Source organism: Eptesicus fuscus, chromosome 20 (assembly GCF_027574615.1).
Source record: "Eptesicus fuscus isolate TK198812 chromosome 20, DD_ASM_mEF_20220401, whole genome shotgun sequence".
NCBI lineage: Eukaryota > Metazoa > Chordata > Mammalia > Chiroptera > Vespertilionidae > Eptesicus > Eptesicus fuscus.
The window spans coordinates 46,685,229-46,707,479 of record NC_072492.1 but is presented as its reverse complement, the minus strand read 5'-3'; the positions used below and the strand labels follow the sequence as shown (position 1 = coordinate 46,707,479).

Below are 22,251 nucleotides of genomic sequence, written 5' to 3'. Positions count from 1 at the left end.
CCACCTGGACCTGTGCTTTTGGGGATATTTGCATTACAAAGCTTCTTGCCAACGCTGGGAGGGCTTCCGATGAACGTGTGCACATCCCAAACTCTGGTCCCCTCATGCACCCCGGTGGGGCCCCACCTCCCCCACGTGATGCCAACATAAGGCTGGAAAGGATGGGTGTTTATTCAGCGGCTCCCTTCACCGCCTGAGGGTTGTCCTTGGAGGCTTACTCCCCTGGCCCTTCTGAGATGCTCCTGTGAGGAGCGGAACAGGCCCCAGGTGCACGCGAGACAGAGCAGGAGGCAGAGCTGCCCGAGAAAGGAGGCAGCACTTTCTAGAATGGCCCACTGGGCCACAGGGGGACTGGGTGGCGAGGGAGTATTGGGCGAAGCAGCAACCGTGCACGGGGAAGATGCTTGCTCCCAGGCGGCCCAGGTTGAGGTGGTGTGGAAACATCCGGCAGGCAGGCAGGCAGGGAGCACGCAGGCAGGCAGGGGGCAGGCCTGGAGTCCAGCCAGCCTCCCAGTGGGCAGGATTGGGTGTGAGAGCGGACAGGGGTCAAAGGAGGGAGACGAGTGGACAGCTCAGCACCGAGCTGGGATGTGTCCCATGTCTCGGGGGCAGGGAGGGGGACAGAGTCAGTCCACAGGGCAGAGACCCGGCTGCGTAAGAGAAAGGACCTGCAGAGAGATGAAACTAGGATGCCTGCAGCAGCTCTCGGAGGCGTGGAGACGGGGGTGACTTGGTAAAGCGGGGGGGGGGGGGGGGGGGGGGGGTTGGGGGGAAGGGGGGAGGGGGGAGGTGAGGGAGGGGAGGGGGGAGTAGGAGTAGAAGAGGCGGCAGGGCTGTTCGGCCACAGGTACGTTGCTCCTCTGTCTGTTATCTCATCTGGGAGGCAGCGGCGATCTTATTTCCCACCTCTCCGGGGTCCTGTGAGCATCCGCTGCTTCAGTGCCTGGCACAGAGCCCGTGGTCCGTGCTCCGTGAACTCTCGTTCTCATCCATCACTGAGAAGCGAGCTTGCTGGGAGAGGAAGCCAAAGTCTCGTGAGGCGAAGAAGAGAGAGACCCGGGCTCCGCTGAGCCTCACCTGTGAGCGCTTACACTCGGCATGTGCCGGAAGTCTAAGGCCTGGCCGGCCCTTTCTAGACTTTCTGGTGGCGAGGCCCGCGCTTTCATTACATGATCGCACTTAAACAGATACTTTTATTGATTTCAGAGCGGAAGGGAGCGGGAGAGAGAGCTAGACACATCAATGATGAGAGAGAACCATGGATCCGTTGCCTCCTGCATGCCCCACACTGGGGATCAAGCCCACAACCCAGACACGTGCCCTGACCAGGAATCGAACCATGACCTCCTGGTTCGTAGGTCTACGCTGAGCCACACCGGCCGGGCATCATCATCATCATCATCATTATTATTATTATTATTATTTTGACTGAAATCTGTCCAGGTTTGCCTCTTCGTTATTTTAGTCTCTGTCCCAAGCATAGCAAACCCAGCAACCTGGGTTTTATCACTAGTGAGAAGGCCTCCCCTTCTCACTTCTGAAACCTGCCCTTCCTCGGCAGACCCGTCTCTGACACGCTTGGACATCAGCACCAAGTTCACCTGCGTGTTCCCCCGGTCAGGACGCCCGTCCTGTGGTCTGAGGGGTCCTCGCCCCACGCGGCACCCGGTCAGTCTTGGACTTGTCTGCGTCTCCGCCATGCCAGGCTGTTTCTGCCCACCATCCCGTGGTCCCCTCTCGCTCCCTCGTTCTCTTCCCCTGGTTTCAGTTACCTGCGGTCAACCGTGGTCTGAGAATATTAAGTGGAAAATTCCAGAAATAAACAACTCATCAGTTTTCAGTTGCTGACCGTTCTGAGTCCCGTGATAAAATCTCGCTCCGAGCCTCCCGGGATGTGAATCATCCCTTTTGTCCAGCGTCTCCGCGCTGTAGCCGCTCCCTGCCCGTTAGTCACTGGGTAGCCGGCTAAGTGTTCAGATGGACTGTCGCAGTAACACAGTGCTCATGCTTAAGTCACCCATGTTTTACTCAATCATGGCCCAAAGCCGTTCCCATAATTTCTATTACAGTATGTTGTAATTGTTCTATTTTTAAAATAAATATTTTATTGATTTCAGAGAGGAAGGGAGAGGGAGAGAAACATCATTGATGAGAATCATTGATTGGCTGCCTCCTGCACACCCCACACTGGGGATCGAGCCTGCAACCTGGGCGTGTGCCCTGACTGGGAATCGGACCATGACCTTCTGATTAATAGGTCGATGCTCAACCACTGAGCCATGCCTGCCAGGCCCCCTTCCTTCCTTTATACCCTCAGTGTCTCCTCCACACAGACAGCTCTCTGCCCTCCTTTGTTGTTGGTGCTGGTTTGGGTTTGTATGTCTTTTAGGTTGTTATTCCCCACCCACTCCCACTCCAGACTCAGCGCAGACCCGCCCTCAGGACGCCCCGACGGATGTCCCCAGGCAGGGTTAGGTGTCCCAGGACCCTACAGTCTCACATCCTCACAGTGACCAGGTGCCCCTGCCCCCTCTCGCTGGACTGTGAGCTCCTTGAGGGAGGACTTCCGCCTTCCTGCTCCCAGTGTGTGCGGGTGCTCAGGGGTGAGTGAGTGAGGAGGCGGCTGCAGAAACTGAACCTGCAATAGGGCAGTGGCAGCTCCAGAATGTTCCTGATTTTTTATTTTTTTGAGAGACCAAAAGGGAGAGGGAGAGAGATAGAAACATCGATGATAGAGTAACACCCACTAGCTGCCTCCTGCATGCTCCGTACTGGGGGATGGAGCCGGCAGCCTGGGCATATGCCCTGACCGGGAATCGTACCAGCGACCTCTTAGTCCATGGAACAATGCTCAATCCAAATTGCCACACCGGCCGGGCTTGCTTTTTTTTTTTTTTAATTGTTTAATATGTTTTCATTGATTTGTTTTTGAGGGAGAGGACAAGAGAGGGAAAGCGTTAGCAACATCGATGATAGAGAAACACGGATCCAGAATTTTAATCCAGGAGGGTCTCACAGTGGCGACTGGTTTGTGGAGCCATGAAGCCGAGTGTGTTTAGCAAGTGTGCAGGGAACAAGTGTAAGGAAGTGCCGTTAGTGGCAGGCGGGACTGCAACCTGGCTGGTTTCTCTGACTCGGGAATAGAAGAAGCTTGTCATCCTGGGAGGCATTAGGGGCTTGGTGCTGCCCACCTTATGCACAAAGACCAGCCTAGACCTAACGGAGTTGACGATGAGGCTGGAATCCCAGCCTTAACTACGAAGTTAGGGTGCAAGGAGGACAGCTGTCACGAGTGGACCCGAAACCTTCCTACTGCGGCTCTGGGCTGTGCCTAGGAAAACAGAACTACATCTCCCAGAAAGCAGTTCGGCCTCTCGCCGTCCCATCCCACGTTCCCCCCTCGCCCCGCCCCCCCTCGGGCTGCTATATAAGGGCCGAATGGCCAGGCCCAGCATAGAGCGCGGGGGCGGCGCTGCACGCTGTGTGCCTTCAGAGCCGGCTGGAAGCGGCCGCCGCGGCTGGCACCCGCCGCTCCGCACTCCTCCACCCTCCGAGGCCTCCCCTGCCCCGCGGGCGCCCACCCTAAGCTCCCTGGGCCCTGCAGACCTGCAAACCCGAGGCGGAGAGCGGATTTGCCTTTGGCTTTTCCCGCCGGACTTGGCAGAGAGGTTCCGGCGGGAATCTGGGCTGGCGCTGGCGATGCGCAGCCAAGGAAGGCGAGGCGCTGCGTCCATGCGGGGTGCTCTCCCGGAGCGAGGAGGCGGGATGCCCTCGCCGGGTCCGCGGGGCCCTCTGCACCCGCCTGGACCGTGCGCCCACCCCCGGACCCGGGAACGCGGCCCTTGGGAGCCGCAGCCAGTGAACTCCGCGCCTTCTCCGCGGGTCCCGAGCGCAGAGGCCGGCCACCAGCTCCTTGACCTTGGATGGAAAGGGGGCCATGCGGTGGGGTGCTCCGGACGCCCCGTGTGGATTACTTGGTGTGGATCAGCCGGGCTCAGAAGACTCGCGACCCCGTCTCCGTCCACGGATTGATTCATTCTGCCTGGCGGTGGGGCCGCTTACCTGGAGGTAAGTTTTCTGGCACTTCCTGGGGAGAGGTTCGATTTGCCTCCCGACCCGCACCGCCCCGCGTCGCTCTCGGAAGGTCTGCGGGTTGTGGGTGGAAATGTTTCTCCTGGTAATGGACATCTTCTCGGAGGACCTTTGAGCCACCCCGCTGTCTCCAGACAGAACGGATTGCTGGGGTCACGGTGGTCAGCGCCCACCCCTCGCCGCTGGCTGCCCCCACCCGGGACCGCGCTCAGCCTGGGGAAAGGCTCCGAGTCCTGGGCGCACTGCGCGGCTCCTGCCCTTACCTTTTGGCCTTGTTGCCCTGGGGGGCCCGTTATTTGGGGAGCGGAGCCACCTCGGGAAGCTCCTGGCATCTGGCCACCATCCACTCGGAATGCGACGGGGCGCAGCGCTTGGGGAAGGCGGCCGGGCCAGCCCCTCTCACCTCTGGGCACGGAGGACGGTGTGTTTCTGGATGTCCCTGGTCGGCGGGCTTCACTGCCAGGACTGGGTCCTCCGTCAGGCCGATGCTGGAATGATGGGGGCCGGTCTCTGAATGGGTGGAAGGTGGCTGGAGCTCGGTCCGTGTGTCCCCCCACCGTTCCCTGCACCCTTCGCCCAACTTGTTGGTGGAAGAGGTTTCCTGGCCAACGCGGGGAGGGGGCTTGTCTCGAGTCCTGAACTGAAAGCAAACCGCTGGGTATTCCGGACCCCGCTTTCCTCCTCCTTTTGGGTCCCCCTGTTTGGGGCAGCACGGTGCCTATCCCTGGGCAGGCCAGGAAGAGGTGTTCACTGAATGGATGACCGAGCCAGGCCCCCGTGATGTGCAGATAAACCAGGGTCCTCCTTGTCCTTCCCCCCTCCTGGGCGCTTGTCCTCAACCCATGTGGGACCCCCTCCCCTTCTCCCAGCCCTCCTGTCTGTGATGATCCATTTCCTGCCCCAAAGTCCCTCCCGCAGAGAAAACTTCTGGAAGCTGCCATTGGTCTCCTCGCTAGGTGCCCTGGGTGCTGTTGCCTCCAGTGAGCACCTGCTGGGGGTGGGGTGGGGGAGCGAGGAGAAGGGCCAGGCACCCCAGAAGAGGAAAGGTGAGGTGCGTGTCCTGCCCCTCCCCCAGGAGCCCTGCCTCTGGCCGCACCAGGTCCCTGGCGCTGCCCAGTTGCTGCAGCAATGGTCCCTGTGGTCGTCGCCCCCCGCCCACCCCTCACCCCCGTGGCCTGTTGGACACTTCCTGGGGTGGAAACTGTCCCACTGATGGATGACCCCCTGCGCCCCCCGTGCACCCCGTCTGATCTTAACCTCTTTTATGGAAAACGACAAAAAAGTGCAAAAAGCAGGAAAACCCACCCAGTTCCCACAGCAATGCTGGCAATCAGGCACACTTCCTCCCTGCGGAACCCCCACAATGGACAGCACATCGTTCCCCACTTTCCCCTGGCCCCCCTCGATTTCACTGGGACGGTTCCCCACGCCATGACTGTCCTCCTCCGCCCCAGGTACTGAATCGTAATTTGCTTGACAATCCCCCATTGTTGGGCACTCGGGTGTTTCCGGGTTTTTACCCTGAGAAGTCGTCTGTGCATAAGGATTCGTCCACCTTTGGGACATTCCCAGAAACCACTGTCTTTGCCTCAAGTCCGAGGCCTGTCGCCCTTGGCGGGCGGTCCCCAGGTGGGCTTTCTGGGAGGGAGCACCCCTTGCCCGTCAGGGAACCCACGTCCGGGAGCCAGAACTCGGGGGCTTTTTTTGTTTTTTTTTTTCCTGCAGCAAAGAGCTGGTCAGCATCGGCCTGAGATTGGGCCACATGTGCCACTTATGTTCGTGAGACCACAGAGGAAATCGTCCTAGGCAGCTGGGTTCAAAAGCCTGTCACTGAGAAAAGGTGTCGACTTCGATAGAAATCTAGGTTTGCAGGAATGTTGCACCCACAGTGCCTGGGGTTTCCCCTGGACCCCGCATCCAGCTTCCCTGAATGCAAACACATGCACAGCCCCCGTGCTCACACCCAGGTTCACTCGGTTACTGATCAATCCCCGGGCCTTGCTCAGGGGCGCTAATGGTCCCACGAATGGTTTTGTGAGTCAGGATCCTGCACCGCAGAAAAGGCTGTTTTGTAAAAAAAAAAAAAAACGGGGGGGGGGGGGGAGTTGAGAGGAGTTCAGCAGACCCCCTTTTTAAAAAGAAGCCTCTGTATTGAGGGACGACCCACCCCAAAAGCTGTCCCTATTTGAGGTAGAGACTGGGTGAGTTTGTGATACGCGTACACCACCGCGAACCCCCGCCGGATGTGCCATAAGCATATTCCTCACCCCCACAAGTTCCCTCCCGCCCACGTTATTATTATTTTCATGTGTGTGTGATAAGAACACTTCAGAAGAGATCTACCCTCTTAGCAAACGTTTGCGTGTACAATGCAGTATTGTTAACTCCGGGCGCTCCGCCGTGGGGGAGGCTGGGGTTTATCCCAGAGAAGGTTTACAGTTGAGAAACCCCCTCACCTTCTCCTCCAGGTCAACTCCCCCCTCCGCTCTCTGCAGGGCCAGCAGGGCAGAGACCGCCCCCCTCCCCCGCCCAGAGGGGAGGGGAGCAGAGCCCTGGCCACGGGTGGGAAGAGCATCCCCGGGTACCCGCCTCCCTCCTCCCCACACCTCCACTGGGAAGGAGTCGGGTAGTGAGAATCGGGTCGCAGCCCGATCTGTCCCGACACGTCTCCCGTGGGGCAGACGGATGACACCTGGTGTGCGTGAGAGCAGCGAGCCGCCGAGCCCTGCGTGCCAGGCCTGTGCGGTGACTCACGCCGAGTGGCAGGTGTGCCCGGTGCTCGGCGTGCAAACCCAGCCAAGAGCATTTCCTGGTTACCTGGGCAGGTTTAAAGCAACACGGGGTTCCGCTCTCACCTCGGAATGGATGCAGGGGATTGTCAGTCCTGGGCCAGGAAGGGATCCCCTTTCCTTTGGGGGGGACTTATTAAACCAAAGAGGGGTGAGGAGAGCCAGCCTGATGGGTTTGGGGAAGCAGCCGGTGGGGATGGAGTCTGGCCTGGCCGTGTCTTTGCAGGAGAGGCTTGTGAGAACTCGGGGAGACCAGGAAAGAGGCTCTTGTCCTGCCCCCCCACCCCCCACCAGGACCCCACGTGTCCCCACCTTCCTCCACATACACCTGTGAGCTCCGGCATCTCCGGCTGCGCCAGCTTGGAGTGGCCGCCACCGACTGCGGGCGATGTTTGTTGGGGAGGAGGAAGTTCTGAGGTTGCTTAACTCTCAACAAAACAGACTCCTGTTGTCCAGATAGAGTTTCCCTGTTACCGCCAGGGTCTGGCCACCGCTTTCCCTTTCCTCGGTAAAACGCTCCCCGTCTTCCTATGCCGGCTTGTAAACGGGAAGCCCCGTGTCCCTCTGCCCTCCCAGCTCCCCAGCTCACAGACGGTTTCTGAAGCCAGCCCGCTCCAGCGCGGACCATAACAGGAAGGGTCGGTGGGAGAGGGGTTGGGGATGTTGTGACCGAGCGGCTCTGGAACAGCCTTCTGGCTACACCTGCCGTGTCCCTCTGGGGGCCCTGCCTCCTGGGAGTCGCCATTCTCCCCCGATCCACGTGGGTGCAGTTCAGACTGTATGCCCGGCGCTGCTCCACCAGGCCCCCTGGCCTGCAGATTGTTGTTTGTAGAAGAATAGATTGCTTGCCCTAGCCGGTTTGGCTCAGTGGATAGAGCGTCGGCCTGTGGACTCAAGGGTCCCAGGTTAGATTCCCGTCAAGGGCATGTACCTTGGTTGCGGGCACATCCCCAGTAGGGGAGTGTGCAGGAGGCAGCTGATCGATGTTTCTCTCTCATCGATGTTTCTAACTCTCTATCCCTCTCCCTTCCTCTCTGTAAAAAAATCAATAAAATATAATAAAAAAAAAAAGAATAGATTGCTTGGAGAACTTGGTAAAGATGAGTATTCTTAGCAGCTATCCCTGCCCTCACCCCGATTTTAGAGGTGCTGCTTTGGTTTATGTGGGGGCAGAGATCTGCATGTTAAACAAGCTGCCCAGGGCACTTGAAGACACAGGGGGTTGACCGGCTTCTTGGCCAGCTAAAGCCCAAATGGAACCTTTTCCTGCTGAAGCTTGCTTTTTCTCCTCCTTCAGGAAGCCTTCCCGGCTTGCCTCCACCTGGTCTGGGTCCCCCCAACACCCCACCACACCCACACACACACACACACGTATTTGGTTTGCTGGTGAAGGTTTTGACATAGAAGTCTTGAAAGCAGGTGCCCTTTGTACTCGGTCAAGACAGAAATGGCTGCATGGGGGCAAAAGATAAAGGACCTGCATTTCTGGGCTTGAGGAGTAAATGATATCTGCAGCCTCTCACATGGGCGGTGCGGTTGTGAGTCCCCCGGGAGCCTGGAAAATGCCCTTTCATAGGTACCTTCCTGGTGCCTAAGCCCACGTGCCCATGGAGACACGGCTGCTTCTGGCCGACGTCGCCCTAGGTGACACCCACGGGCACCTCGCGGCTGGTTCGGGTCCTCCCCACCCAGTTAGCACCCTCTTCTTCCCATGATGGAGGCACCCAGCTCCCTGCACACGAGGACGAGAACTTTGCCGCTTGGACCCCTCCCTCTGAACCGTGCCGTTGGCCAAAGACGCCCTGTGCACAGTCGCTTGGGTTCCCAGGCTTCACGGACTCGGTTTGTGCCCGGAAACATGTCCGTATCAAACCGATCTCGGTCGATCAGAGGCTACGCGAAAGGCCTGGAGGGAGCGTGCAACCCGAGGAATGCTGAAGCGGCGGGTTTCCGTCAAAGGCCGCTGTGCTGTTCGGGCGGTGAATCATCACCTCCTCCCGTGTCGGGTCTGTCGGTGCAGGTCCTTCCGTAGGAACCAGGTGCCTTTGTAGCTGGGGAAGGCCGACGGGGCCGCATCTGGGCGCAGGACGAAGGGGCAGCAGTTCTGCAGAAATCAATCCGACCGCAGTCTCTCCTGGGCTCGGGGAGCCTCCCCCACGCCCGGTGGGTTGGAAATGCCCCTCACGGGGTCTGATGTGAATGGCTTTCCGACCCGCTTCCTTTGCCTGAAACGTGGGCCCTCGGCCTCATGCTGCTAGAGCGATGCCCTTCCCCCGTGGTCGGCAAACCGCGGCTCGCGAGCCACATGCGGCTCTTTGGCCCCTTGAGTGTGGCTCTTCCACAAAACACCACGGCCTGGGCGAGTCTGTTTTGAAGAAGTGGCATTAGAAGAAGTTTAAGTTTAAAAAATTTGGCTCGCAAAAGAAATTTCAATCGTTGTCCTGTTGATATTTGGCTCTGTTGACTAATGAGTTTGCCGACCACTGCCCTTCCCTTCCCACCCCTGCCTGCCCAGTGACCCCATCAGATAACCCATTAGGGGTTTTGGCTGGATCGTGCTTTTGAGCCATCGATGGCATATTCCCTCTCTCTTATTAGGGACGCCTTCCCAATCATTTGCCAATTCTGCACTTATCGAGCGCCTGCTGGATGCTTCCGCAGACGTCGGTGACACGGCTTCTGTTCTTTGGCACGTGGGCTCTCGTGGTCCTGGGGCCGTGGGAAGCTGGCTGGACGTGGCGGTCTTTGTGGGGAGGGTCCGCTGTGCTTCAGGCATGAACGGAAGCTTCGGAGATGCCGGCCTTTGGGACACACTCCTCAGTGAGTGGGTGAAGCCCTCCGGAGCTCGGGGTCACGATGATCACGTCTGCCTTTGTGCCTCCTTCCCTTTATTATTATTTTTAATTTTAACCAATTTTTTTGTGGCAAAATGTACCTCACATGGAGTTTACCACCGTAGCCTTTTTAAGTGTGCAGTCCGTGGCATGATGTCCGTTCACATTGTTGTGTGACCATCACCGCCATCTACCTCGAGAACTTTTCATCAGCCCACACGGAAGGAACTCTGTCCCCACCTCTCCTCCCCCGGCCCCTGGCCACCTCCATTCTGTTTCCCGTCTCCGTGACGTGACTGCGGGTATTTGGTCCAAGTGGAGCCAGACATTTGTCCTCTGTGTCAGTATCTGACTTACGTCACTTAGCTTCATGGCCCCAAGGCTCACCCAGGCTGGAACATGTGTCCCCCGCCCCCCCATGTTAAGCCTGAATAATGTTCCACTGCTCGGATAGACACACTTGTGTGTCTGTTTACCCCGGGATGGGCACCTTTTGCCTCTTGTGAAGGATGCTGCTGTGATCCTGGCTGTAGAGGGACCCGTCCGAGTCCCTGCTTTTGGTTCTTCTGTGTACGAACCCGACGTGGGGTTGCTGGGTCAGGCGGTCATTCTGTGTGGAACTTTCTGAGGAACCGCCATCCCGTTTCCATAGCAGCCGCACCGGTTTCCGTCCTCACCAACAGTGCACAAGGGTTCCAGCTTCTCCATAGCCTCGCCAACATCTTTTTATTTTTTTATTTTTTATATAATGGCCGTCCCGGTGGGTGTGAAGTGGCCCCTGACTAACTGCAAAGGCAGGTGGACCAGGGCGGTTAGATTTTTTTCCGGGGACGCTCCAGGAGCCCGTGGGAAGGATGCCCGCTCAGCCCCGAGTGCCCAGGGGCACAGGAGCAGCGGAGGGCACGTGGGGGCACCGGCTCCCAGTCTGCCGCCTGTGTGCTCTCTGAGTTAAAAGGTCTGGCGTTCTAGCATGTTCTGCAGGTCCTCACGATTTGCTGGAGCTGTCCACGTGCTGCTGTGCCCACAGCCCCCCTCTCACCCTCAACCCGGTGCCGTGCTCAGGTGTCGCCCCCTTGCTCCGAGGGGGCATTCGGGCACGGGTGAGTGCAGTGACGCAGAGAGAGACTGACCCCTCACTCCCGACGGGGTTCGCTCTGGAGAGAGACCATCGGGGGAGCGTGGGGGAAGCCAGGGCTGGGAGGATGGAGCTCGGAGCCGAGACCTGGGAGAACTCCAGGGGCGCCCTCTCGGCCCGCTTGTCCTGTGGTCACATTTCACCCACGGCATTTGCTGAGTGTGGGTTGTTGTTTTTTAAAAAAAGGGGAAATTACTTTTCTATAGAACTCTTTCCTGCGCTGTCGAGAGGCTTAAGAAGTGCCCTCTGAGCTCAGTGTGAGATGCCAGGGCCGCGGCCCCGGTGACAGGAGCCCCTCCTCTCTCGGGCTTTCTTCCCTGAGCTCAGTCTGCTCCCCTTTGTCATCAGACACCCCAAGTGTGTCTGGCCTCCAGGTGGGGGGCAGGCATCGGCAGGAAGGGGTTTCACGGGCCTCGGGGACCCACTGCGTCTGCTCCACGCTTTGCGCCTGTTTGCCTCTGCGCCCTTCCCCACGGGGCGGGGCGGGAGGGGAGGGACCGCGCGCCCCCGAGCCACCGTAAATGAGCCTCTTTCTCATTTTTTACTTTTTTTGTCGCGGTATTTCTTTTTATTTTTACAACGAAGCAGCAAGAAACGGGCCTGTGGCTGGGCGCCCGGTGGCCTTCTCGGGGAGGGGAGGGGAGGGGAAGAGAGAGGGTGCCCGCCGCGACCTGGCCCGTGACTTCACGCCAGACTTGCCTCCTGGCCCCGGGGCCACGCCGACGGAAGTTTCTCGGGATCTCAGGGAATCCGCGGCCGCTGGCGGGGGCCCGTTGGGGAATTTGGATGTTTGGGTTTTTAATTAAGTTTCTTAAGTGGAAAGCAGGACTGTGGTTAACCAGGATGCTCCCATTCTCGCTCCACCCTGACCGCGGGGCTGCCCCGCCGTTCCTGGAACTGCCCTCCTCACCCCTTTCCGCCGCCTGCTTTTTTCTTCTTCTTTTTTTTTTAATCCTCACTCCAGGATATTTTTTCCATTGATTTCTAGAGAGAGTGGGAGGGAGGAAGGGGAGGGGGAGATAGAAACATCCATGTGAGAGAGGCACGTGGACTGTTTGCCTCCCGCACGTGCCCCGACTGAGGCTGGGGAACCTGCCGCCGCCGTACGTGCCCTGGACCGGGAATCAAAGCTGGACCCCTCAGTCCACAGACCAGCGCTCTAACCACCGAGCAACCGGCCAGGGCTCCGCTGCCCTCTTATCCCGTGTCTCTCCCCTCACCTCCTGGGCTGTAGTTGAGCCTGGCTCGTCCTCCCTCTTCCAAACCCCTCGTCTGCACCCTGTTCCTGGGCGGAGGTCGGTAGGGCGCCGACTTGGTGCCGATGGCCGTCTGCAGCGGCATTTGATGTCACCTGCCCCTCACGCTATACCCCCGCCCTATTCCTTCCACATCCTGTGTCGGGGTCCAGGAAATACGACGTGCCGAGCGGCGGCGTTATGTTAGGAAGGAGAGGGAGCCAGCCTCTCGCTGGCCTGAGCAGGGGGTTCCAGAATTTTCCTCCATCCCTGCAGGCCCTGCCTGCGGGCATTGTCATTTCTGACGTTGGAGGCTGAGAGACTGTAAGGGGTACGCTTGGAGCCCCAAAGCTCGGGAGGACGGCGCCGTGGCGTACGCGCAGGTCGTGGCCCGGGCCCCTCGCCAGGGCCTGTGTGTCTTTGTGCGAGTGGCTCAGCCTCTGCGGGCTCACTCCCTCGCCCGGAGAGACGGGTGTTTGTAGGTTGGCGGCCTTTAGTGGCAAGTTCCAGAAAAGCCAATTCTAACCTTTTCAAACGGTTGAAGTTTTGGTGGTTCCTGTAACGGAAGGCGAGGGCCTGTGCTTTTGGGTGAGCTGTTGGCTCTCTGGTTTTCTCCGGTTCTTTTCACCGTAGGTTTACTTTCCTGGTTGGAGTGTGTGTGTGTGTGTGGGGGGGTGGGGGGCGCGGGGGGGGGGGAGGCCTCCTATTCTGCAGACCCAGGCCAGAGGCCGGCTTTGTGTCGGCGTTCCTGAGGGCGGACCCTGGGGCCTGCCCCGTGCCCGGCAGGTGGACGCGTGGACGGCCCTCCTGCGGCCCCGAGCCTCACACCGGGGTCTGTGGGGCCAGCGTCCCTCCCCAGAGCCCCGGGGTTTCTACAAAGGGAACGGAGGCCCTGAGGAAGCCGGGACGGATGGAGGGAGATGACGCCACACATTGACTCTGAATGGATGGGCTGCGTGCGGGGTGGACCCCGCGGTGCGTGGTGGGGGCAGGGAGGCCATCCGCCCACCTTTGTGTACCTGGTGCCTAGAGAGCCAGCGCTGGGGCCCGCCAGTGCCCGGCGATCGTCGGCGAATGAAGGAACCGCGGCGGCGCTTTCCTCCTCGGCCCCTCGGGGCCCGGGAGGTGCTCCAGGGAGCTGGCTCTTCGGCTCTTGCATCTCTGAGTCCAGCCTCGCAGTCACCGGCCCACGAATGGCTTCTCGTCGACCTGCGCCAAACAGTTGTTACTGGAATAGCAATTTGTGTGTGTGTGTTTTTAAAAAATATATTTTTATTGATTTTAGGGAAGAAGGGAGAGGAAGAGAGAGAAACATCAATGATGAGAGAGAATCATTGATTGGCTGCATCCTGCACGCCCCCTATTGGGGATCGAGCCTGCAACCCTGGGCATGTGCCCTTGGCTGGAATCGAACCCGGGACCCTGTGGTCCACAGGCCGACGCTCTATCCACTGAGCCAAACCAGCCAGGGCAATTTACGTGTTTTTAAAAAAATTATGTTTTTCCTGATTTCAGCGAGAGGAAGGGAGACGGGGTGAGAGAGAGACACATCAGTGATGAGAGAGGATCATCGATCAGCCGCCTCCATTTCGGGAAGGAGCCCGAAATCCGGGCGTGTGCCCTGACGGGGAGTCCAACCGCGACCTCCTGGTTCATGGATTGAGGCTCAGCCACTGAGCCACTCCGGCCGGGCGGGAACGGCCATCTGACGCCGGGGATGGCTCCTCTCGACCGAGATTTCTTCGCAGCGAAGGAAACACCTTCCCGAACCCTGAGCTTCTCGACACCAGTGGTGCTGCCCCTGGTCCGCGGGCGGAGGCAAACTGTGGTCCGTTCCTGGTGGGAAAAGCCCGGCCGGTGGTGGGAGGGGCCGATGGGTTGGTGTTTGGCAGCCCAGGGAGAGACTGAGCCCACGTGGGCTTGTTCAGACGGTTCCACCGCGTTCCCACGTTCATGTGCCAACCGGTGCCCCAGCGTTCGGGGGCTCCCTGTCAGACAGGCGGCCTTGACCCCCAGCCCGTGGAGCCCCAGGTGGGGGACCCTGGTTTGTGGCTTTGCAGACGCGTTACACAGGTGGGCTCTGTGTGAGGAGCGGGGAGTCACGCTGGGGGGGGGGGTGCGAGCTCTGGGAGGAAGCCCGGCTGCCCGGGCAGGTGTCACCCGCCGTCCTCCAGGGGCACCGTGAGGAAAAGGCTCGTTGTCATGGCGATGGATTATTTCTGTTCGGAAGCAGGCGTCTGAATGGCCTTTGGGGGGGGGGGTGACTTGGGAGGAGGGGGCCATCGTAGTAGAGACGGATGTCCTGGGAAGCATGCTGGCTGTGGAGTGGGTATTGCCCCATTTAACAGATGAGGAAGTCGAGGCTCCCAGGACGGAAGTTCCTTGTGCTGCTCAGCGGCGGAGCCAGAACTTGACCTGCCTCCCGGTTGGCGCATGACCCCGGGTGCAGATGGGGGTCAGCCTGTCTCTCAGAGGAGCAGGCTCCCCGCAGTGTGTCCTGCCCCCCGTCACTCGGGGGGTGCTCATGTCCGAACAGCACCAGCAGCGGGGGCCCTTGTGGGGACTCCAGGACAGACGCTGAGCTGAGGCACCCTGGGCTGCATTTCGTGTTTCCATTTCCCGTCTCCTGCGATCGCTGGCATTTAGAGTGAGTTCCGGGAGGCCTAGCAGCCTCGCTGAAGGAGGCTGGGGAAGTCGGGGTACACAGGTGTCAGGGGACGGGAAAGTGGACGGTCCGTTGTCATGGCATTTAATGCGAGTGCTGTGATGAGGGCTCCGGCCGTCCTTACCAGGACGGGGCCGTGGGCTCGTCCCTCTTTGAGCCCCAAGCTTCGTGAGCCTCCAGGCTGACCCGGCCCAGCTCCCCTCCCAGGTTACGCTTGGGAATTGGAGAGCGCTGTCTGACGCCGAACCAGCATCACCCCCAGACCGGACGAGGGCCGGGTGAGACATCCTCGCCCACCTGAGCTGCACCCCCATCGGCCTCCGTACACCCCGTCCTGTGCACAGAGAACCGTTAAAGGGACGTGATTGGAGGGTGGACACGGGAGCCTGGGTGGCCTTGAGGTTGGGGCGGGGGGGGGCTGTGTCCCATTGATGGGACTGACTCTGAGATTCTCCGTCCTCTTACTTCCTCTCCCCGTCAACGCTGTGTCCATCGCGGAGGCGTGGACTGTCTGCTGGCCCTGCGCTGCGTCCTGGCCCTGACGTGGCTGGGCTTGATTGGGGATGACCATTTCCATGTTCCACCCGGGAGGCCCAGCCCACGGCTGCTTCCTCCTCCGCGGTGTGGGATCCGCCGGCTGTGTATGCGACTTATTTCGAGGTGGCGTGTGCACTCTGTGTGCGGGGCAAATGTGAGGGACCAGCCCCAGGAGCCTCCCTGGACTTGAGTGGAGGAAAGACGGGGTCGGGGTGGGGGGGATGTGGGCAGAGGAGGCAGTGAGGTCAGCGCGTCCTCTCCGGGGTCTGCCTGGGCCTGTCTCAGTGCGTTCTCCCCTGTGGCCTGCTAGCGGCTCCTTCCTCGTGGCCGTGTTGTTCTCCCCCCTCCTGCTCCTCACTCGGCGGCACTCCCACGTGGAGGGGACGTAGGACACAGCACCCAGCATTGCCCACGGTAGCCCAGGTTGTAGCTGAATAAACTAACCAATGGAGGGCCTCTGTTTTTGCAACATTTTCATGGTCAGCCAATCGTTTTCTTCCCTGAGCTTCTATAGGGGAAACAACCTATAGGATTACATGTCATTATTAAGAAAGACGCCCAGCCGGGCATGGCTCAGTGGTTGAGCATTGACCTAGGAACCAGGAGGTCACGGTTCAATTCCCAATCAGGGCACATGCCGGGTTGCGGGCTCGATCCCCAGTGAGGGGCGTGCAGGGGGCAGCTGGTCAATGATTCTCTCTCATCATTGATGTTCCTCTCTCTCTCTCTCTCTCTCTCTCTCTCTCTCTCCCTCCCTCCCTCCCTCCCTCCCTCCCTCCCTCCCTCTCTTCCTCTCCCATCCTCTCTGAAATCAATAAAAAATACATTTTAGAAAGGATTAGATAACCACCATGACTATTTCACACGCACAGATCTCTGTTCTTCAGTAAAAGCAGAGGGTGCATTTCTGGTGTCAGAGCGCCTGGCTGACGCTGACGGTAAAGACAACATGCGTATTCGGGGCCCGGCAGGGCGAGAGCCCACGCCTTCCTGCTGTGTCCAGGCTGCGTGGCCGCGGACGCTGGGGCCACAGGCCCTGCCGCCCTGTCCCGACACGGTCCATCGGAAAAGCAGCTCCACGCCCGCTGCCGAAGGGTCGCTGGTCTCTGCTCCGAGGGGTCCCGAGCATCGCATTATCCAAATGGGGGCTCAGCCCCGAGCCCTGGTTCCCCCCACCCCCGTTTCAGACCCCTCATTTGCCTCGAGGCGCTGGGCCAGCTCACCCTCACCTCGGGGCCTCCGTGTCCTCCTGCGGGCCTCAGGCGTGCGCCCGCTGACCCCCGGGCTCGTTTCCGCGTGGAGGGACGTCTCCCGGTGGGGCCCCGCTCTCTGCGGGTGACCGTGAGCGAGGCAGCCGCACAAACACCCGGCCGCTCCCCGCTTTTTCTGCCGCGCCCTCCGTGCCGGAGAAGGACCCGTTAGACGTCAAGGAAATGAACACTCGGGCCAGCCCCTCGGGCCGTCTCTGTAAGACATCATCTGTGACCGTCCGAGGGGTCGTCAGCCATCTGCTCGGGCGACCTGGTACCATCAGCAGCCCATGGGTCCATTACCCCCCCCCCCCCCCCCGCCCTGCGGCTGGAGGGAATTTTATTTACTTAAGGGCCTTGGGGTGCTCTGCCTCCCCCTTTTCCAGAATGAAATTTGGACTCACACCGCCCTCAACGGCGCGATCTCTCCGGGCAGCGGAGGTGGGCCCTCCGTCGAGGTGAAAATGAGATTGTCCTTGGCTGCGGGCGGGCTCAGGGCCTGGGCCGGGGAGGCCGACGGCAGCGGCAGAGGGAGCAGCCCGCAGTGGGGTTCTCTCCGCGGGGCGCCCATCGCCGGCCTTTCCTTGCTCTTGGGGCCGAGGTCCTTGTTCCCATCTGAATTGTCCTGGGGAGCGAGAAGTCCTCCCTGCACCCCTGCTCCTTCCTGCCCCAGCTGCCCTCCCCCGCTCTTCGGGGAAAGAAAGCCCTGCCCCCCTGTCAGCATCCGTGTCTTGAAGAATTCCCTCCATTGTCGCCCCAGGACAGAGACCCTTCTGTGCGCGCCCGCTGGAGGCCCGTCCGCCGCGGCCCCGGCCCCCGAATTAAAAGACCATCGAACAAGCTTCCCCTTCTCCTCGGCAGAGGGTCCCTCTGTCCCCGGCCAAGCCACTCGGAGGGCGCGTCGATCCGGGGACACTCAGTTTACAAAGAGGGCTGGAGTGTCAGATAAACGGCTCAGACCGGGAGGAGCACAAAACCCCCTTTATCCGGCCCCTTCCCTGCGGGGACACCAGCAGGGCTTGTGGGCTGAGCCGGGGTCTGAGCGGACGGGGAGGGGCCGGGGCCGGGCTGGTGCGCAGAGCAGAGCGTTCAGGTCTTTTATCTTATCATTTCGTTTCTCGGGGAGATCTCAGCGTGGGGTGGACTGTGCCTCTTTCAGGACTCCCCCCCCCCCACACACACACTGCTCTAGGCCTGAAGTCCCCCGGGACACTTACACCACAATGGCAGCACCTACCAGGTGGGGCCGCATGGCGATGGGGGCAGGCTGGCTGCTCATCCACCCCATCCTTCCCCCACACAGGTGTGCCCTGGCCACTTCCTCTTTTTTTTTTAAAAAAATATATTTTTATTGATTTCAGAGCAGAAGGGAGAGGGAGAGAGAGAGAAACATCAATGATGAGAGAGCATCATTGATCAGCTGCCTCCTGCACGCCCCCCACTGGGGATCGTGGCTTTATCCGAGTGTGTGGATGTGTGGGAGGGCGGGCTGGGCAGGCAGGTGGGGCCGAGATGGTGAGGTCCGGGCCGGGGGCAGCTGGGGGCAGAGGGAGGGTGGCTGCCGTCCCCTCGTTTGTCTTCCACACCAGAGGCAGGCGGGAGGCTCCGGGAACCGTTTCGTAGGTTCCGGAATAATCCCGTGGGAGTCTGTTTGGGCAGCGTGAGGTGTCTCTTATTTTGGCTCCTTGCTCCTGCGCCCGGTGCTGCCCCCCCTTCAACAGCCCGGACCGGCCCTTAGTGATCACCACGGTCCCGGGGGCCCACAGTCCCCGACGCCTGATCCCGCTCATTGATGAGACTGAGGCAGGCGTGGGGAGAGGGCCGGTCTGGGCCGGACCGCATCCCCTTTCCGCCCCTTTCCTCGGAGGAGCCTGTCGATGGAGGCTGTGCTTGGGAACACGTACCATACACCCCTCTTTCACCACCCGCACGGTTAAGGACCACCCTCCGGCGTCCCTGCTCTTCCAGGCCCGGCGGGAGGGAGGGGGCTGGGCCCTGGAGCGTCCCCCTGATGCTGCCCCTCTCTGGCCCGAATCCCCACCTGAGAGCAGCCAGGGGGAGGCGCTGTCGCACCAGCCGGTTCCCTCTCCCTGGCCATGAGCGGCCTGGGCAGTGGCTGGGGGAGGGCGACCCTCAGCACAGGGAGACGTCAGCCGGGAAGGGGGAGCGGGCGGGCGGCGGGGTGAGTGGCGGGAGGTGGGGCCGCGTTGTCATTTATTAGGCCTATGAAAACAATACGGGGTTTGTCTCCAGGGCACGGTGGTGCCGGGGGAGGCCAGCCAAGATGGGCCCGAGCAGAAGGCAAACAAGCGCAGGTCTGACGAACACGCGGTGGCTCCGCGGAGCCGGAGAAAAGCACCTTTGTTTGGGGAGGTCAGAGCCCGCGAGGGCTGGGGGCAGGGAGGAGGCCCGGGAGGAGGACTCGGTGCCACAGACTCGCTGTCCCGGGAGGGAGCCTGGGCCCTCAAAGGGGCTAACGAGGAGCAGGTGACCGCGTTTCCGGGGTGGCTGTTCCAGGGCATTCTGGTCTGTTTGGGGGACCGCTTTCTTTCCTTATCGGCTCTGCTCCTTGGGGGTGGCGGTGAGAAGACGCCACCCTAGGGTCCCGGGGTTTGGGAGGGAGGACGGGTAGAGGGCTCTGCCTCGATTCGGCGGCTCCTGGTGGGCCTCAGTTTGCTTCCCGCTCACACGGCTGGACGGTCTGGCTGGGCAGGGAAGGCCCCAGAGCCCGGGACAGGCAGCTATGGGATCTGGGGAGAGGACACGCAGGGGGTGCCCCTCCGCTGGCCATACTGTATCCGGAGGCTGCAGGAGGCGGCGGAGAGGCCCACCTGCTCGAGTGCTTCCCCCTTGAAGCCCTCCAGGACTACCCCCCGAGCACCTCCCCACAGGTTCATCTTTTTCTGCAGACACCCCTGCTGCCCCCAAACCCAGGGACGCACTTTTGCTGCTGAATAATGTCTGTTTGTACATCAGAGGGTCTTGATTGGTCCCAGTCACCCTTCCCTTGTGGGCACCAGTGTCGCCCGCTCCTCTGTGACCCGTGGCCCTTGGTGAGTCTGGCCTTGCTCCCGCCATGTGTGTGTGGCCGGGAGGACTCTGCCAGCACAGCAGCCCGGGAGAGCCGGCGTGGTGGCCGTCCCTCTGGCGAGGGGCCTCGAACCCAGGGCTGCAGCCCCGACTGCCCGTGAGAAGCCGTGCTGGGGGGACCTGCCCGGCCGGCCATGGGCCAGTGGGAGTCGGGGTGGGGACCCTGGTGCTGGCCGTGCACCCTCAGCTCGGGCAGACTCGCTCCGGGCGGCAGGTCCCATGGGGGCAGCCTCTCCCGGGAGGGACACACGCTCTGAGAACGCCGTCCGTCCGCTCCGTCGGGGTTGTTACGGCCTCTGCTGCGGCTGAGAGTCAGCGGTTAGGTGCTGGCCGTATTAGCTCATTGCGGCCCGTGCTCACACGGTGCAATTCTGTGTTCCACGTGTCGATCGTTTTAAGACACCCCCACCCTGTGCACATACTCACAGTGGCCCCCCCTCATCCAGGCCAAACAGGGTGTCTGGTAGTGTGAGAGCGGCTGGCATTTTCCTGGCCTCTGGTTCCACCTCTTCCTGCCGGCAAATTCTACATCCCGGAAACCTGTGGCGATCCCGCCGTTTTGTCCTCAGACCTGGCCTCACTCAGCTTGTGGGTTCCAGGCGCAGGGTGGGGGGCGGCGTTCTCCATGGGGTCTTCGGCAGGCCTGTGTCCCTGTGGGCTCCCTGTTGGCTCTGCCCAGTCCCTCCTCTCTCCCTCCCTCCCTCCCTCCCTCCCTCCCACCCTGGGAGGACCGCTGGGCACAGGCGAGCTGGGAGGAAGGGAACGGCCCGTGTGGGGACTCCTTCCACGCACTGAAAACTCCCTCCTTCCGTCAGCCCTGTCCCGTGCCGGTGCCCTGGCTTGAGAATCGCTAGTGCCCCTGCAGGGTGTGTGCGTGCAGGTGTGTGTGCACACGGGGATACACGCGGATGCATGCGTGTTGGGGGGGCAGGCTTGCACTCCAGGGGAGCTCTTCCCGGCGGTTGCTTCCCCACCAGGAGGGAGGCGGTGAGAAAAGGCGGGGGGAGCAGGCCGCAGGCGCGTGATGCTGAGGCTGTGACGGCTCATCCTCACGCCGGGCACCATGGTAGGACCGTGTCGGGAAACTCAGATTGTCACGCCCGGGATGGAAGACGTCCGAAGTTTCCTTGACGCCTCAGCCAGACAGGACACGTCAGCCTGGCGATCGTCCGTTTTCCTACAGGACCGCGAACCTTGGTCACGACCATCCTCGGCCTGAGGCCCGGGAGGCAACGGACCATTGTTTCCCCGAGTCCCCACAGCCGGGCCTTTGGGGTTCGGGTTGTCACCACAGGCTGCTTTGGAGTCTTTGTACTGTCGCATCTTTTCATTTTGTTTTAACCCTTTGCACTCACTTGCTTTTTTCTCGATTCCTTTATTCTAATGCTAACTGTGTCGAGTCACGCTCGACATCCGAGTGCAAAAGGTTAAATAATAGTAGCATCTGGACTGACTCGAGTCTCTGATCGGGAGATTGTAACCCTCACCCCCTTCCCTGGATCCCCGGCGAGGTTGGGGAGAGGAGAAAGATTGCCCCTTCCTGGTCGCCTGCCCGCGTGTGCAATATAAAGATGTTTACAGCAGCCTTGTGGTGACAAACTAGTATTTATATATGTTTCCGGTTTCAGTTTGTCACCACAAGGCTGCTGTAAACATCTTTATATAGTTGCCAAAAAATGCATATATGTATATTCCAACGATGTTGGTAGAAACATGAATGTATTAATTTCACATATCAAGACATTTCCTTCTCTCTGAAGTTGGTGTTCATTTTCCCTCGGGTTTCAAACCAAAGCATGGCATGGGCCCTTAAAAATACGGTGGACGCCGGCACGGGGCCTCTGCGCCCGGCTTGCCACGCGAGCCTCTCGCTCTGCGATGCAGGGCCCTGGCCGCAGCCTTAGCCCGGGGCCCAGCCCGAGCTCGGCCGGCAGCATCGCCCAGGTCCGTCCCGCTCCGGGTCCCCGAGGTCAGGGCTCCTGACAGCGGTTCCCCGTTTGCCTTTGGGGAGATTCTGCCTGAAACAAGAACCTCCCTGGCTGAGCTGGACTTCCCACCCGGCCCCCACCCGGCCCAGACTTCTGGGGTAGAAGTCACTGCACGTTTGAGACTCGCGTTCCTCATCTGCAAGGCGGGGTGACGGAGGGCGCAGGGGGCGGTGCCATGCGGCCGTGTGCACGTGTGCGTCGGGCTGGGAGAAAACGCCCCGCAGAGTCCCGTGCTCTGCGCATGTCCAGTGGCCCCATCTCTGGCACCCCGCGCGGCTCTTGGCTGGAGGAATTTAATACAGTTGCAGACCGCATGGCCCGGGTTTGCAGCTTCGTGTGCCCAGGTGTCTACTTACTGACCCCTCCGCCCCCCGAGGGTACACATAGGAACGTGGGGGCTCGAAGGTGCGAGGCCCAAGAGGGGCTGGATCCCGCAGCATCTTGCAGCTCCGAGGGGCCTTCTCGTTGGGGCGTTTCCGCGGGTGGAGCCTGCCCAGGTCCAGGCCAGCGAGACTCGTGGGCTACGGCGCCCTCTAGCGCTAAAGTCAGATGTTGCAGGCGCTAATACAAACCCTCCAACTTCAGTTTGGACCAGAGGTCGGCAAACTCATTAGTCAACAGAGCCAAATATCAACA

At 60.5% G+C, this 22,251-nt stretch overlaps 1 long non-coding RNA gene across 3 annotated transcripts in view; it reads left to right on the top strand.

Moving 5' to 3' along the window:
• Positions 1–3,466: 3,466 nt before the first annotated feature.
• LOC114227984 (uncharacterized) overlaps positions 3,467–22,251 on the top strand; it is a 325,422-nt gene continuing 306,637 nt past the window's right edge. For all 3 annotated transcript variants that reach the window (XR_008554771.1, XR_008554770.1, XR_003614078.2), the window contains exon 1: positions 3,467–4,068. This is a non-coding gene — a long non-coding RNA (uncharacterized LOC114227984). The remainder of the gene's footprint in view (positions 4,069–22,251) is intronic.